Source organism: Amblyomma mixtum, chromosome 1 (assembly GCF_055824585.1).
Source record: "Amblyomma mixtum isolate Tamu chromosome 1, ASM5582458v1, whole genome shotgun sequence".
In the NCBI taxonomy this organism is placed as follows: domain Eukaryota; kingdom Metazoa; phylum Arthropoda; class Arachnida; order Ixodida; family Ixodidae; genus Amblyomma; species Amblyomma mixtum.
The window spans coordinates 20,775,038-20,792,100 of record NC_143012.1 but is presented as its reverse complement, the minus strand read 5'-3'; the positions used below and the strand labels follow the sequence as shown (position 1 = coordinate 20,792,100).

General features: G+C 50.3%; 1 protein-coding gene across 1 annotated transcript in view; it reads right to left on the bottom strand.

The window, feature by feature from the left end:
* The window catches only part of LOC149365660 (putative defense protein), a 31,458-nt gene extending 18,962 nt beyond the window's left edge, over nt 1-12,496 (bottom strand). Inside the window, exon 1 of the mRNA XM_089541122.1 lies at nt 12,175-12,496. The gene's annotated coding sequence lies outside the window, so the exon portion shown is untranslated. The remainder of the gene's footprint in view (nt 1-12,174) is intronic.
* Nucleotides 12,497-17,063: the final 4,567 nt, after the last annotated feature.

The window sequence follows — 17,063 nt, the reverse complement described above, 5'->3', positions numbered from 1 at the left end:
CGGGTGCTTGCCGCCGCCGTGCCTTTGGCTCACCGCCTGAGAGGCTGAGACGCAGTGTCGGCGGGTTCGTTCGCACCGAAGACGAGGTTCCGCATTAGATTAGGCGGCGCCTTGTCGATACTAGTTTCGAATTCGTTCTTTTATTTGGAACGAGTCGCGTTACGGTTTTAGGGCGCAGTGTCAGTAGATTCGACACGCTCCGCGGGAGTCAGTGGTGATGTGTTGAGAAGCGGCGGCTTCTACAATGCGGTCCCGGACTAGGGACTCCACACCTAGTATATAAGGAGGCGTTCTTTAACGTGCAGAAGTATGGTGAGTTGGATGTAGTTCAATTTGGAGGAAAATTATCGTGCACTGACATCGCACAGTACACGGGCCTCTAGAATTTCGCCTCCATCGACATTCGACCGCCGTGGCCGAGGCCGAACCCGTGTCTTTCGGGTCAGCTGCTGAGCACCATAACCACTGAGCCATAGCGGCGGCAAATAGCTCTTGATTGAACCAAGGCATAGCCAATAATGCATTAATTGCTCGGCACCATAACTAACGACGCATCGGAAGATATAGCATCGTTCATATAGCCCCCAAATAGAGGTTTCAATATTTTCCTTTGTTTTCGTGCGCACTAACAAATGCCAGCTTCCCAGCCAGCTTCCTGCGACATCAGCTCTGCGAAATATCGACCCTATCAGCTTCAGGTTTCGCGCTTCTTAAACTAATTGTCATAATTCAAAACTACTGAACAATGTTAATGAAGAAGTACGTCCCGAAGGGAAACTGATGAAAATATATCGACTTGTGCGTATTGTCTCCTGTGCCTTGTTTGTTGCGCCTTAGTACTTCGGTGCACTTCTTTGGTGAAATTATCAGATGTCCCCCTTCGTTTTGAGCCCCGCCTGGAGCCCGTAGTCTGTCTTTCTGAAGAAGTTTATTCCTCGTACATAGCAGGGAGGAAGTTGGAGGTGTCCCGGAAGGGGCCACCTTTCACAATCGCTAGGTAGGCTCCTCAGTACAGGAACCCATTTGCGACCACCGCTGCTCGGGCTCGGTCGACCAGGGCCTTCCGGCTAACCAGGTCGGAGCAGCCGAGCAAGGCTGCAGCCAGTAGTACGGCATAAAAGAAAAAAAAATTAAAGCAGCGAATCAGTGCAACAAGGTAGCCTTCGCAGAAGGAGGGTGGTGGGGCTGCTTTATCAGAAGAGCACAGTCACGTCACTACAGCTGTGCAACAATTTAGTCGGAACGGGGCATACTTGACTGCGGAGCGTAAAATTAAAAAAAATTGCTTACCTGGTCTGCCTGCTGCATGGGTAGAAGTAGTGTGAAAGGGGCGCTTAATTAATTTACAATCTACTATTACAGCCTAAGCAATGAGTAAGAAGCGTACTTCAACTTTTCCTCTTTTTAACCTAGTTTTTCTATACGGGTACAATACTGGCGAACTTTTCATGAGTGCCATGCCGAAGTAGTGTCCTTTCGTGATCTTCATGAGTGCACATGCATTGAACTGTGGCCTGCAAACTAAACGCCAGTGTGGTGCAGAGAACAATGTCTTCACAGTCATACAGGAACATGTGTATGTCGTCTGCTAAATCTCATATTTGCGCGGCTATCGACGGTTTCTGCGAAAAACAAAATGCCTCTACGTATCATTGCGGACGTTCTGCTTTGAAGTTTTGGTTCATACGTCCCTTGCTTTGAAATCGCGATTGAAGCTAGAATCGGCATGATTAGAATCGGCGAGTTAGAATCGGAAGTTTGTCTCAACGCAACGTCCATGCGATTTATTTTTAAGGGAATTTTTAAGGGAAGAGCCATGGAGGTGAAACATGTGGGTTTGCCTCCGAGGGATTACATGAAGTTAGTGCATAGCAAACTAAGAGCCAAATGGCAAGCTTCTTGGGAAAATGAAAGAAACAACAAGCTGCATACTGTAAAGCCTATTGTCACGTTGTAGTGAAGGCAGTCCAGCGGTCAGGAAGACACCAACCAGTCTTGGAAACGAAGCTCTTTATTTGGGCTGACTTGCGCCCGCAAAATAACTGAATCACTCGGCGGCGGCGTAAGCAACAAGCGTGCTCGTCGGTCGTCGAACTACGAATGTCCGCCGCTCGCGGCATCGCTCAATTTAAAGCCGGCAAGGAAACTTCCAGATAACAGGTCAAGATCATCTACGGTAATCTGGAAAAACCTAGATGCAGCCTTTCAAGGCTGCGAACAATCGAGATTAGTCTGGTCGCTTCTCGCGCCACGAACAAAAGTGATAACGACCCTTTCCTGCTGTCTTGAGCGTGAACGAACAAACACTGCAATGATACGTGGCATTACCCCCCTTCCAAAGAAGCATCGTCTCGATGCTTTAAAATGAAAATAAACACGGACAATGAAAACTTCCAGTCCTTTAGCGTTCATAATATGGCTTCAGGCGTACGACATGTACGACTTCCGGGCGTGTGCGGCGTCGCTGAGATGCTGTCGTACCGTCGGGGATGACTTCGTAGTCGAGGTCGCCGATGCGACGGAGAACCTTGTACGGGCCAAAGTAGCGTCGCAGCAACTTTTCACTCAATCCACGGCGGCGAACTGGCGTCCATATCCAAACACGATCACCTGGCTTGTAATGCGTGTCTCGTCGGCGCAGGTTGTAGCGTCGGGCGTCGGTGTGCTGCTGGTCTTGAATGCGAAGCCGCGCAAGTCTTCGGGCTTCCTCGGCGCGATGAAGATAGGCGGCGACGTCGAGGTTGTCTTCGTCGGAAACGTGCGGGAGCATTGCGTCAAGTGTTGTCGTGGGCTTCCTGCCGTATACCAGCTGGAATGGGGTAAACCTGGTTGTCTCCTGGGCGGCAGTATTATAGGCGAAGATCACGTAGGGCAGAATGGAGTCCCACGTCTTGTGTTCGGCGTCGATGTACATGGAGAGCATGTCTGCGATGGTCTTGTTCAGACGCTCTGTGAGTCCGTTGGTTTGTGGATGATAGGCAGTGGTTCTCCGATGGCTTGTCTGGCTGTAGTTTAAAATGGCTTGCGTCAGCTCCGCTGTAAACGCCGTTCCTCTGTCTGTGATGAGCACTTCCGGGGCGCCGTGTCGCAGGAGAATTTGTTCGACAAAAAATTTTGCGACTTCTGTTGCGGTACCACTAGGCAACGCTTTTGCTTCTGCGTAGCGGGTCATGTAGTCGGTGGCCACGATGATCCACTTGTTTCCTGATGAAGAGGTCGGAAAGGGGCCGAGGAGGTCCATCCCTATTTGCTGAAAGGGCTTAGTTGGCGGTGGTATGGGGTTCAGGAGTCCGGCTGGTCTAGTCGGAGGCGTTTTGCGTCGCTGACACTCACGGCACGTTTTCACGTAATGGGAAACGTCGGTAGCTAGCCGTGGCCAATAGTACTTCTCCTGGATGCGGTGCAACGTGCGAGCAATCCCGAGATGTCCTGCAGTCGGCTCATCATGGCATGCCTGCATAATTTCTTGCCTGAGATTTTTGGGCACGACAAGAAGATGCACTGTCCTGTTCGGCGCGAAGTTCTTCTTCAGGAGGACATTATTGTGAAGGACGAAGGACGACAGTTGCCGCTTGAACCCTCGGGGAGGCGATGCGGTCTTGCCTTTCAGATAATCAACTAGGCTTTGCAAGTCAGGATCCGAGTGCTGCTGCTGCGCGAAACTGCTCGCGCTTACCGGTCCTAAGAAAGCGTCGTCGTCTTCCTCTTCGGGTGCTGCGTCGACAGGAGCTCGTGACAAGCAGTCTGCATCGGAATGCTTGCGGCCAGATTTGTAGACTACAGTTATGTCGAATTCTTGAAGACGCAGGCTCCAACGAGCAAGGCGGCCGGAGGGATCTTTCAAATTCGCCAGCCAGCACAGCGCATGGTGATCGCTCACAACCTTGAATGGTCGTCCGTATAGGTAGGGGCGAAATTTGGACGTGGCCCAAATAATGGCGAGACATTCTTTCTCTGTCGTCGAATAGTTGGCTTCGGCTCTCGACAGTGAACGGCTAGCGTACGCGATAACTTTCTCCTGTCTGCCATTTTTCTGAACGAGGACCGCTCCTAAGCCCACCCCGCTTGCATCGGTATGAACTTCGGTTTCGGCGTTTTCATCAAAGTGCCCGAGCACAGGAGGGGACTGTAAGCGGCGCTTCAGCTCGTTGAAAGCTTCCTCTTGTGGCCTTTCCCATTTAAAAGGCACGTCAGACTTGGTAAGTTGAGTCAAAGGTTCAGCGATGCGCGAAAAGTTCTTGACGAATCGTCGGTAATAAGCGCACAATCCAAGGAATCTGCGTATAGCCTTCTTGTCATTAGGCTGTGGAAACTCTGCGATCGCAGCCGTCTTCTGGGGGTCTGGGCGAACTCCATCCTTGCTTACGACGTGACCAAGGAACAGCAGTTCCTCGTAGGCGAAGTGGCACTTCTCTGGTTTCAGTGTCAGGCCTGAAGACTTGATAGTTTCCAGCACTATCCGAAGCCTTCTGAGGTGGTCTTCAAAGCTTGAGGAGAAGACAACAACGTCATCTAAGTAGACTAGGCAAATCTGCCACTTCAAGCCTGCGAGCACCGTATCCATTACTCGCTGGAACGTCGCTGGGGCAGAGCAGAGGCCGAATGGCATCACCTTGAACTCGAAAAGTCCGTCTGGCGTGATGAACGCAGTCTTCTCGCGATCTCTTTCGTCGACTTCAATTTGCCAGTAGCCGCTCTTCAGGTCCATCGATGAAAAGTACTTAGCGTGGCACAGCCGGTCCAGTGTATCGTCTATGCGGGGGAGGGGGTAGACATCCTTCTTCGTAATGTTGTTCAGGCGGCGGTAATCGACGCAAAAGCGAAGGGTGCCGTCTTTCTTTTTCACTAGAACGACCGGTGCTGCCCAGGGGCTCCTCGATGGCTGTATGACGTCGTCACGAAGCATTTCTTCAACTTGCTTGCGGATAGCTTGGCGTTCTAGCGGCGATACGCGGTAGGGGCTCTGTCGCAGTGGTCGTGCGTGTTCGTCTGTGACAATGCGGTGCTTGGCAAGCCGGGTTCGTCGCACATTCGATGCTGATGAGAAGCAATCGGTGTACCTTTGAAGAAGACTGCGTATTTGGTCTTGTCTGCTTCGGGGTAATGCCGGGTTGATGTCGAACGTGGGTTGATGGCCTTGGTGAGATGGTTCTGCGGGTTGGTCGGGTAGGGCAAATACGCCTCTGATGTCTGCCAGCTCGTCGAGGAAAGCGATCGTCGTACCTTTGTTTAGATGCCGGTATTCTTCCGTGAAGTTGGTTAGCAACACCTGGGTTTGGCCATTTCGGATTTCGGCGACTCCCCTCGCGACGCCCAATCCTCGATCCAGGAGTAACTGGGTGTTCCCCTCGATAACGCCTTCGGCATTTTCGATGTCTCCAGTACCTAAGCCGACGAGAACACTTGATCGGGGCGGCACGCTCAATGCTTCATCGAGGACGTTTAAGGCAACGTGATGAGTCGCGCTCGTCGCAGCAGGTATGGCTTTTTCCGTGGAAAGCTTGATCGACTTAGATCGAAGGTCGATGATCGCGCGATGTTCGTTCAAGAAGTCCATTCCCAAAATCACATCTCTCGAGCATTGCTGTAGGATCAGGAAGGTTGTCGCATAGGTTCTCCCATTTACAGTAATTCTTGCGGTGCAGCGTCCTGACGGCGTAATCAGGTTGCCACCTGCGGTGCGGATCAAAGGGCCATCCCAGGTTGTTGTTACCTTCCTGAGTCGGACAGCGAGTGGGCCACTCATGACAGAGTAGTCAGCTCCCGTGTCCACCAAGGCAGTAACCGCGTGACCGTCGACCGTAACTTCAAGGTCACTTGTTCGCGTTCTGGTATTGTACGTTGTCTTCGGTGTCCGATCTCGGCTTCGTCGAGTAGTGAGGCTGCGGTGGGCGTACTGCGACGTTACTTCACTGGGCAGCGGTAAAAGCTTCAAGTCTGGCCGCGTCGTCGTTGGTGTCGTCGTCGTCGGTGTTGTCGTCGTCGCTGTTGTCGTCGTCGGTGTTGTCGTCGTAGTGGCGGCATGGTCTTGAGTACTCGTCGATGGAGGATCTTTGTCATTGCGCTTAGAAGCAACCTCACCTCCAGAGGCTGCTTTATTTAGTTTAACCTTCGGGGGCTGGGGGAGCGTCCACGCGCGGCGTAGCCTCGGCTAGGAGAAACAAAGCGTGGGGACGATGGCGACGGGGAACGTGATAGGCGGCTCGGCGATGAGTATTCTTCCCGACGCAAAAACTCCTCGATTTCGGCTGGTCGCTGGCCGGGTCGGGGTCGTGGAGCGTCGTAAGAGAACCCTCGGATGCCCAGTCTCCTGTATGGGCAGTGCCGGAGGACGTGACCGGCTTCGCCACAGTGGAAGCATAGTGGGCGGCGCTGGTCGGGAGTTCTCCACTCGTCGCATTTCCTCGGCTGCGCGCGTCGCTCGTAGGATGGGCGGGTTGGGGCGAGTGGGCGGCGGTCCAACGCAGCTGGCTGAGGGCGATAGGGGCTTGGGTCCCGTTGTCGAGGTGCAGGACGGCGCACAGCTGCGGCGTAAGTCATGGCTGGGGGCTGCAGAGGCTGCGTGGGTGTCGGCGCCACACCCAAGGCCTGTTGAACTTCGTCCCGGATTACGTCAGTAAGTGGTGAAACCTGCGGCTGCGTTCCATTTGGCAGCAATCGTCGGAGCTCTTCTCGTACTACTTGGCGTATAACCTCCCGCAGGTTATCGTTGTTAGCGGCGTCCAGGCAGTTTGCTGAAAAAACGCGCTGCTGGCGCTCATATTGGCGGGCTCGGGCGTCAAGTGATTTTTCCATCGTGGAGGCCTCTTCTATGAATTCCGCCACGGTTTTCGGTGGGTTCCGTACGAGGCCGGCAAAGAGTTGTTCTTTAACTCCTCGCATAAGCAGCTTGACCTTTTCTTCTTCCTTCATGTTCGAGTCGGCACGCCGGAAGAGACGCTTCATCTCCTCAGTGTACACTGCAACGGTCTCGTTTGGGTGTTGTATGCGAGACTGTAGCAGCTGCTGGGCTCTCTCCTTTCTCACGACGTTTGTGAAAGTCTTGAGAAGCTGCTCTTTGAAGGTTGCCCAATTCGCGAGGCTGGCTTCCTCATTCTCAAACCAGACTCTTGCTGGTCCCTCCAGGGCAAAGAAGACGTACCTAAATTTCATGGCATCGTCCCAGTTGTTAAAGACAGCCACTCGGTCGAACTGCTCCAGCCATTCTTCGGGGTCGGCGCCAGGCGAAGCGTCGAAGGTTGGTGGCACCCGGGGCTGCTGCAGAATGATTGGAGTCGTCGTCTGGGGCAAGCTCATGGTGGACGTTGCTGCTGGCTTTCGCTTCCGGGTAGGGTCCGGCAGATTCCCGAACTCTGGTGCGTCCCCTTGCAGGCGTCGGCTAGCGCGGTGGACTGGACTCAGGTCCTGCGGTTGATGACTCAGAGGGCTGGCGTCACGGCTTGTAGGGGGTGTCCGGAACATGAAAGGCTACCCAGCACCTCCACCAGATGTCACGTTGTAGTGAAGGCAGTCCAGCGGTCAGGAAGACACCAACCAGTCTTGGAAACGAAGCTCTTTATTTGGGCTGACTTGCGCCCGCAAAATAACTGAATCACTCGGCGGCGGCGTAAGCAACAAGCGTGCTCGTCGGCCGTCGAACTACGAATGTCCGCCGCTCGCGGCATCGCTCAATTTAAAGCCGGCAAGGAAACTTCCAGATAACAGGTCAAGATCATCTACGGTAATCTGGAAAAACCTAGATGCAGCCTTTCAAGGCTGCGAACAATCGAGATTAGTCTGGTCGCTTCTCGCGCCACGAACAAAAGTGATAACGACCCTTTCCTGCTGTCTTGAGCGTGAACGAACAAACACTGCAATGATACGTGGCACTATTTTGAAAGAATGGAAATCATGCCGTCATAAAGAACGTTTTATCGAAGTAATTTTATGTCGTTTACGCATAGGCCACACACACATCACCCATAACTTCTTATTAACAAAAAAAGACAAACCTGTGTGTGAAATGTGTGGTGAGGAGCTCACAGTGAATCATATTTTAATCTCTTGTTCGCATCTCGAAGAACTTAGAAAAAATTTTTTTACGGTATTTTACAATGAACACATTCCATTTCATCCCGCATTGCTTTTAGGCGAGCAAACACTCGTCGAGTTTTCACTTGTTTGTAAGTTTCTAAAGAAGGCCAATGTTTTAAATTTAATATAATGTAACTTCTATACACTTAACATAACATCATCTAACCTTGTGTTTGGCGCATGATAGCCATAGTTGCTTGTGCGCCATAAAACCCCATATAACTAACTAACTAACTAAGACGTCGTTTTTGTTTCAGGTGGGGTCCATATAAGTTAATATGGGTTGATATAAAGTTTCTAAATGTTTTGGATGAAATGTCTGGGGCAGCATACTGATATTTGATTTTGGATTTCAACATCCTAAAGCAACTCTAAGGTAATAAAGCATTGTGCTTTAATTTTGGCCAAGGACGGTATTTTACCATGCATCGAATTCTCAGTGCCAAAGCATATATGTGCATATCTCGTCCATCCGAATGCGCCTTCTGCGTGCGGAATCGAACCCAAGACTTCGTACTCCGCAGCCGAACGCCGCACACAATGGGCCACTTCTGCGGGTCGGATTAACCGTTAATGGTGTGTCAATTTATATCCGTCACCTTCTTCTATAATTTTGAAAGAAAATGCCTTTGCCCAGTTTAATCAGCTACGCAAGCTTTTGGCAATAACTGGCTGCTTATGCTGGCCTGCTCATGTCCACGGAGTTCTTTGCAGTTTTGCAGCTGGCGCTTTCCAGCTTATAAATTTTTTTAACTCAGCCTCGAAGAAAATTCAATAATAATCTGCTGAATTTAGCTGACAAAAATCAAGCATACACTTAAGGTTAGCTCCTCTTATAAGCTATAAGGTTATCTTATCTTATCTTGGCTTATAACGAAGAAAAACTCAGGAGGGAGCCTTATGGGAGAGTTTCGAAGCCCAGCCATATGAAGAAGAAATAACCGGGAGGAAGTCGGCCCCCACGTGACACCTCGGACGGCGTTACATTGGCCAGGTCCTTGACTGGACTCCCATCACGTGGGACCGATTTTGGCGTGCTCATAGCAGTAAAAGAGAAAGAGAACGGCTGCAAGGGAACTTGTCTTGCTAAAGCTGGCTGATTAGCGTAACCCTCCATTCTTATTTTCTTCTCTTCCTCCATTGTGGACGGAAAGATGTCACTGATGCGGCTGGCGATCTCATTCCTTAGAGGCGCACAACTATCGAATATGTGGCATTGACTTGCGCGCCGACGTTTGCTGGGACTTCAAGGACAAAGACTGAGGTGATTTTTTTTTTATCTGCGACAGAATAAGAAAGAACAAAAAAGATGCCCAGGCTTAGCTTGGTTAAGCCAAGAATGCGTTGCATATTGCGCGGTCTTTTTGCGCGAGGTATTGCTTGGCGGCACTCGATTTTCTCAGCAGCTTTTCCTCCGTGACGTATGGATGGATGGATGGATGGATAGGAGCGCCCCCTTTGAAACGGGGCGGTGGCAACCGCCACCATGCTCAGCCGTCCTTTTTCTTTTCTTCTTCTTTCCTTCTTTTCTTGTTTTTTTTTCTTTTTTTTCTTTTTTTCTTCTTTTTTTCACGTGGTTTGGTGGCTGCCCGGCCGCGCCCAAGGGCTGAACTGAGTGATTGCAATATGCTAGGCATAAAAAGAAGAATTGCTGACGCACAGGAATCTGTGTCGCCGCGTTCAGCATAAAGGCTTGCACTAGCATTTGGCGCCAAATCAGATCCCGTGGCGGTTACGCAAGCCTATCGAATCGCCCTCGAAACCGAGTGTAGAAACCCCTTTGGGGCATGGCGCCAGGCAGGTGTACGGAGGCATAGAGCCAGGTCGTATTCAGCGCGGTTAATCACCGCATTCACGGGAGCCATTAACCTCTTGGCAGGCGGGCGCGACTGTTCGTGTTACAGGTGCGATTCGCTGCCTCTGCACACGCGACCGTTGTGTGTTTGTGCATTTTCCGTAAGGACAAAATAGGTTGCTGAAATAAATAAGGAGAAGTGCACGTGAAGAACTGTGTCGGCGAAAACTGCGGTTTCCGGGACTGCGAACCCGCAGAAAGCAGGCAAGCGCTGCCATTGCCTCCTGGCCTACGTGGGGTTCCGTCAGAGAGAGGAAATGCATCAACGTATATACGCACTAAGAACCCGGTTCTACTGACTCATCTGACAGGCGCACCCTCCATGAAAACTAGTTTCGTGGGAGGCTTCTCCGTCGCCACCAGTTTTAAAATGGAGTCATGCATAAAAATCGGTGTTGCTAAAACTGGCTGGCATGCGCTGCTTAAGAAGAACAGTTTTTTTTTTCAGTTCTGACGGAACTTATGTTTTAACTACTGTTGAACTCATTATAACGAAGTTGAAGGGGGCCGGCGATTACTTCGTTATAGCCATAGTTTCGTTATAGCCCTTACTGGCCGAACTTCCAAAATAAATCGTCGTTCCTTCTTTATACCCATCATTTCGTTACAAATCGTTTCGTCATAACGATGCTCGACTGTACTTTCAACTACCAGTGTTATCTCGTACACTGGCCTGCAGTGGGGTATTCGTTTGCTGCACACTCTGATAGCCGTTAAGAGAGAAACTAGCTCATAACGAGTTATGGCAAATGTCCGGAAAACAACACTGGCAGCAGTACACGGCAACGCTCATTTCTGTCGTTCAACTGGAAATTTTACGACATAAGCGAACGAAAAGAACATGTGGTACTGAACTATGTTTTTCTTTTTTTTAACATGTGCGCCGTGAGCTGCATCAGGCCTGTGCGCTGTTGTGCCATCGTTTAGCGAATGGCAACTCCCCGCTAACCTTTTCCGCCCGCCAAGGCCGCAGTCTCCTCCCGCAGCTGTTCCGACACGGACGGCTGTCCGCCACTCAGTGCAGTGGTAATAATTGCACGCACAGCTTTCTGTCACTGCGTATGCTAATGTCAAAGTCTGCACTTGTTCCACAGGTGCGCCCGAGAAAACATTTCCTGCATTCGCACGCAGCTGCCACGCTGTATATTTGGAGAGGGGAGAGACCCAGCGTGTCTTTGAGGCGAGCGGGTATCAAACAGGCTATCTGTCCCAAACATGAGGGGAGAAACAAATGCTGTCAGGCTGTTCGCCCTTTTTGGAACGAACAGGTAGGTGGTAACGACTACTTCCACGTGGTGCATCGACTCTCGGGCCTATCTGTACAGTCAGGGACAGGAGTCACCGGACCACGTGTTCCTCTAACGAAGCCGATAGCTCTGCTATTAGTCGGCGGCTTGAGTCCACACTTGTGGAGGTAAAAGTTAAATTTTTGTTCTTTCATCTCCACAAATGCGGTCTCCAGCCACTGTCTGATATTAGAGCTATAAGCTTCGTTTGAGGAACACGTAGTCCAGAGACTTTTGTCCCCGACTGTACATCGTGTGTCAAATATATAGAGGCCAAGGGGTTTGGTCCTTGGCCATGGCATGGCCGTCCTTGGCCACAGCATGGCCAAGGAAGGAGGGGCCATGCTGTGTTTCTTGTTTTGGACTGCCAGCATTTCAAATTTCCGGAAGGGCAGAGAAACTTACATTCTCAACGTTCCGAAAATGAGGACATTTATGGATGCTACAAGAGCATCCTACATGGGTTAGAAGCGAAACTTCGCTGGCCTGCTTACTTTTGACTAAGACTGTACCACGTGACCGCAATTTCCACAGTCGCTGCGTTCGCTGGCCTATTTATTCCTCACGGCTAAGGCCTATCTGGGGCCGTAACGTGCTATTTGGATATCAGGCAAACGCGGGCTTTTTGGATATGACATACTGTCGTTCCATCGACAGCACCTCCGCAGGCCTGCCAGTATGGGAGAGATTCAATCTGATCGCGTCAAAATGTACTTCCTTTTCCAAAAGTAACCGAACAACAGGTTTTTGCTTCTCAACCGCATAACGGAAGCTTGACGGCACCCCTATAAGACCGAAAGGCGTCAACACGTGAAGACAAGGGTTCACCTCACTTTACACAGATTCAGAGCTTAAGGGCTGCCATAAGTGCTTCGCTACGCGGCTAAGAGACAAACCACCTTTGCCCGGTTACTTTTGGTAAAGACTGCACCTGCATTAGCTGTATCTAAAATGCATTACCTGGAAGCGGTAGAGCGCAGGTGTGGGCGAACACAAGTTCTCGGGGCGTTCCTCGGGGCGCTAGCAGAAGCGGCGAAGGCGCTCGCTAAAGAGTGAGCAGAGGCCCGAGATGAGGACAGAGCTGACTTGGAATAAGGGGGCTCACGACGACGCACTAGGCCGAGCTGCTTCGCCCGCGGACTTCCGTGGCCCGACTGCCGCCGACCCGGCAACCAGCTGTATGCTCACCCTGACTACCTGTGACGAAACATAGCCGCCTGGCCTTTTACTCTCGGCGGAAGGGCGCTTGGTGGGCGAGGGTGGTGGTTGGCACTGAACGTAAGGGCCGCGTCGAGCTTGTATTTTGTTCATCGTTTCCGAAACGCAAGAGGTAGAGGGAAGCGAACACAAGGCTTTGGCAATGAAGCAAGATGCGAAGGAAAGTAATGACGCGAGAGCGGGGTCCGCTGCAGTGCCCGACCTCATCGACCACCCCCTTACACCATCGAAACCCTTCCGTATCCCCTTCCTTCTTGACTGTGCTGACAAAAAGAAAAACTCGAACTAAACGTACGAAGTTTGTCCTTTGGGCATGTAGGGGAGCGAAACAAAGTCGCCGAGGTTAATTGTGTTTTGATCATTTAGTGCGCGCGCGAGGGGAAAATGAACGTAGAGCGATGGAGCGGGACTTGCACTAGACCTCCTCCTCCCCCGTCTTGTCCTCCATATTGCTTCCCTCCCCCACCCACCCGCCTGACTGGTGGATGAGTGAGTGAGCGCGGTCGCGTGTCGGCCTGCGTGGCGATGCTGCACAGATGTGGGACAGTGACCGCCTCCTCGCCCAAGTCAACGGAACCCCCGCCGTTCTTTGACGTGCCGCGCAGGCCGCATTCGCCGTGAACGAATGACGCGGGCCTCAGCGTCTTCTTTGCTTTGGCAAAGCAGGAAGGAACGAAAGCGAGGGGATGGCGATGGAAAGGGGAAGTTAAGTGAGGATGAAGCGGGTTTTGTTTCATTACTACTTTCACCACGAGAATGAAGAAACAAAGAAATATAGAAAGAAGAATTGAAGGAATCAAGGAGGAGGAAAAAGGAAGAAAGAGATAGAAAGAAGGGAAGAGAAGAGGAGGGAAGGAAACAAACATAGAAAGGAGAAGGACCGGAGTTCACCGATGACCGTGACGCCTGCGTGCGTGTTGGGCAAGAGGAAGAATTCACGAAGCGCGTTTCCTTACGTAACTTTTCTGCGGACCTGGCGACAAAGCGTGCTTACCGGTGCAGCTGGGACCATAGATCGAGGGTTTTGTTTTTTTATCAACTAAGCTGCACGAAATAACCTTCAAACAGAGTAACAGAAATGCAAGTAAACAGGAAGTCGTCAGAACAATATGCGCGACCATGACACTTCATGTCCCGTCACAAAGAGGCCGTGTGTGAAAAATTGGTATTTCTAAAGCGGGGAGAGTAGTAGAGAACAAAAAGGGTCTCCGCTTTCGAACGCGGCATTATAGTAATTGATAAAACCGAGCCGTTGTCAAACTAACTTCGTTGCTGAGATGAAGGGCAGCATCGCTCATGGTAGTCGGGATGAACATACACTCCAAACTAAAAGGAGTCAAAAAGGGCCTAAGCTCTCCTCCAGCGCACTCACTTTTATAAAATGAGTTTACTCTCATTTTACTCCCATAAAAGCATGCAGTCGAGTCTCGTTAATACGACCCCCGTTAATATGGCAGACGCGAATTATGGGAAATTTTTTGGGGAACCAAATGTTTTCAATGCATTTACGCCTCGTTAATAAGGAAACTCGCTGTACAGACAAAGGTAGAGGGAAAATGCACAGTGCCCATTAGTGCCCACGTTTTTTTTGTCTCGTTAATATAGACGTTAATGACAACAAAATCTCTACTGCCTCAACAAGGTGTTTCCATCTCAGCATCTTGAGCGCAGCAAGCTAAAAGAATGTAGCGAAGAAGTGAATATGGCGGAGACATGACGTTGTCTTTTGTGATTTCATGCTTTACAGTGCAAAGTTGGCTGAACGACACACCTCAATTAATGTTGCACGAATGACTGTTACCAAAACGTCCTCTGCACCTTGTGATGCGTAGAAAGCCGCATTCAGCAACTGTCGCCCGACTGAGTGCCGATATGTAGTAGCGAGCGGTTCGTAAGGTGTGAGTAGTAGTAAGGTCATTTAGTCATGATGTGCCATCAAGCATATCGTGTATCTCTAAGTGTGTTAGGCTACACCACGTTATTTCAAGCTTAGTGGCGGCCAGAATAACGGGCTTGTAGCTCCCAAAATTATGTCTAAGTTCGTTCAACTTTGCTGGCCATCAGTATGCACGGAAGCAGAATTTAATCATAGCATGTTTTTTTTTTCTTCGTGGTTCCTTATTACGAACCACTCGCTTCATGTACAGTTTTGCTCGGGAACCAAGGGTCCATATTAACGAAGCACGTCTGTATTCGTTGTACGACAGGAGCATAGCATTCTTTGGTCATAGTGGCTTGTGTCAGCAAAACCTCTGTCAACTGATCTGATAAAGAGTTCGCACATCTGGATAATATGCTGTCCCGCATGCGCCAGCGCATCAGTGTCGTGTTATGATCGTGTATTAGGTTAGTTTGTGTTTGCGAGGAATGTATAAATGTGACGCACATGTGTAATGAACTCAGCTGAAGTTCCGAGCTCTAACTTGTTGGTCTCTTCCTCATCCCCTGTCTTTTTGCGCGGTCCCAAAATGCATTCTAATACTAGTCACCAACTAGCCCGCCTTTCACTGTTATAGTGGCACATGCGCCTGTTGTTCCGGGTAGAATACCTTGATTGCTCATCATTTGTTGCGCTCAGTTTAATCATATTAAGTTTAGGTCCCTATCACCAGCATCGAATAAAGTGCTCCGACTCTAAAATCCTGCGAGATAGCTACACCCGTGGCTACCAACTCACACAAAAACACTTAATATGGGTACCAGGTCATGAGGGCATCCCAGAAAACGAGAGCACACATTCCTCAGCCCGAGCATTTCTCCCCCGGGCACCCAGTACGGATGCCGTGGAACCTCCTACCCCCCTACTAACTTACACCGACATACTTCAGCACTTAAGGTTATCCCGTCGGGTCTACCCTCCGCCGGCTATGACACTGGACAAAGGGGAGGAACAACACCTCCGAAAGCTACAGACCAACACTTACAACAACCCACGAAGGCTACATGCAATGAACCCCGGAGTCATTTGACTCACAATGCAAATTCTGCGGGGAGAAGGCGGACCTGTACCATGTGGTATGGGTCTGCCAACGAAATCAGGCGATCACTGTTAATAACCAGCCAACGCAGGAGGGGCGGGAGTCAGCTCTGGACAGCTCGGAAGAAACGAGTCAAAAGGAACTCATCGAAAGAGCCCGGACAGCAGCCTACGCCAATGGGGTCCCGAACTGAGAGCTCCCACCGTCGCTACAACCTCCTAAACTATTTCATTAAAATATTTTCACCGCCTCTTTCAGCCATGACAGCGTCTGATTGTGGTCATCCTCTTAGCCGACTTTTTTTGCCCATTGGCGCCTCCTTCCTTGTTCAGTACGCCTCGGCTGGCGAATGTAAAACGCGACTGGTTACTGTGCGTCGCACTTGCTTCCGCTAAAGTTGGAAGCCAGGGTGGGGCCAGAAATGCGGAGCCAGAATCCGGAAAGCTCCGCAAAACGAACGCCGGAAAACGAACGCCGCCGACGCCGGAAAGCCAGCGACACCGGATTTTATGCAGAGCGGCAGTCTTTACGCGGCCGCGTTAAAACAAACTCACCACACTCGGCGTCACTACCCTCGACGTCGTCAATATCACCACGAACACGAGTCGGAGCGTCGGAAAAAAATATTCCAGCTAACGCTCCAAAGATGTCAGCACTGAGAGAATGTTTTCCTAAACACACCAACATAGATCTTGATCATGAAGAAAAAAGTAGAGTGGAAAGAAAAGCAAGAGAGAGACAACAATTTGCAAAACGCTAACAAAAGACGGGTTGAAAAATACACGGTATCCTGAGTAAACAGCTGAATCCCACAAGGACTAGCTATAGGGTGTTACTAAGGCCAAAATTGTGATGGAGTTGACCGGAATGTCCTTCTAATGACCTGACTTGTGAAATCGTCTTCGCTAAACTATTTCCCTTCCTTTATTATTGGAACCCATTGTACTATGCTAAAACGCGTTCATAATCGCGCAGCGCAGTTTGTTACTGACAAGTATTGTTATAATGTTCGTGGTAACTATATCAAGCAGGAGCTAAAATGGGACCCACTAGAGGAGCGCAGGTTGCGAGTGAGGTTTGAATTTCTCTACCGCATCTATTTCAATAGGACCATAACTGGTTGGTTTATTGGGGTTTAACGTCCCAAAGCGACTCAGGCTATGAGGGACGCTGTAGTGGAGGGCTCCGGAAATTTCGACCGCCTGGGGTTTTTTAACATGCACTGACATTGCACAGTACACGGGAATTTTCCCTCCATCGAAATTCGACTACCACGGCCGGAATATAACCCGCGTATTTTGGGTGCCATAACCACTGAGCCATCGCTGTGGCTAGAGATTAATCCCAAAACTTATTTGCTGCCACCACATTCCTCATCCAGAAGGTGCGGCCAGGAATGGAAAATGCCCGGCACAAAATGCCGTAGTGATGCTTTCAAGCACTCCTTTTTTCCACGTGCCACCAACAAGCTGCCACATCGTGTTGTGGAATGCTACTCCGAGGCTACGTTCCGACACTGTTGTCAGACTTGTCACATTCTGAGTTGCTGTTTGCCGCTTTTTCTTCTTTCATGTTTTTTTTTTGTTTTGTCAGGACTTTGACGGGTGTGAATGCACAGAAACACACTCTTTTTTCCGCCATTAATTGCATCCT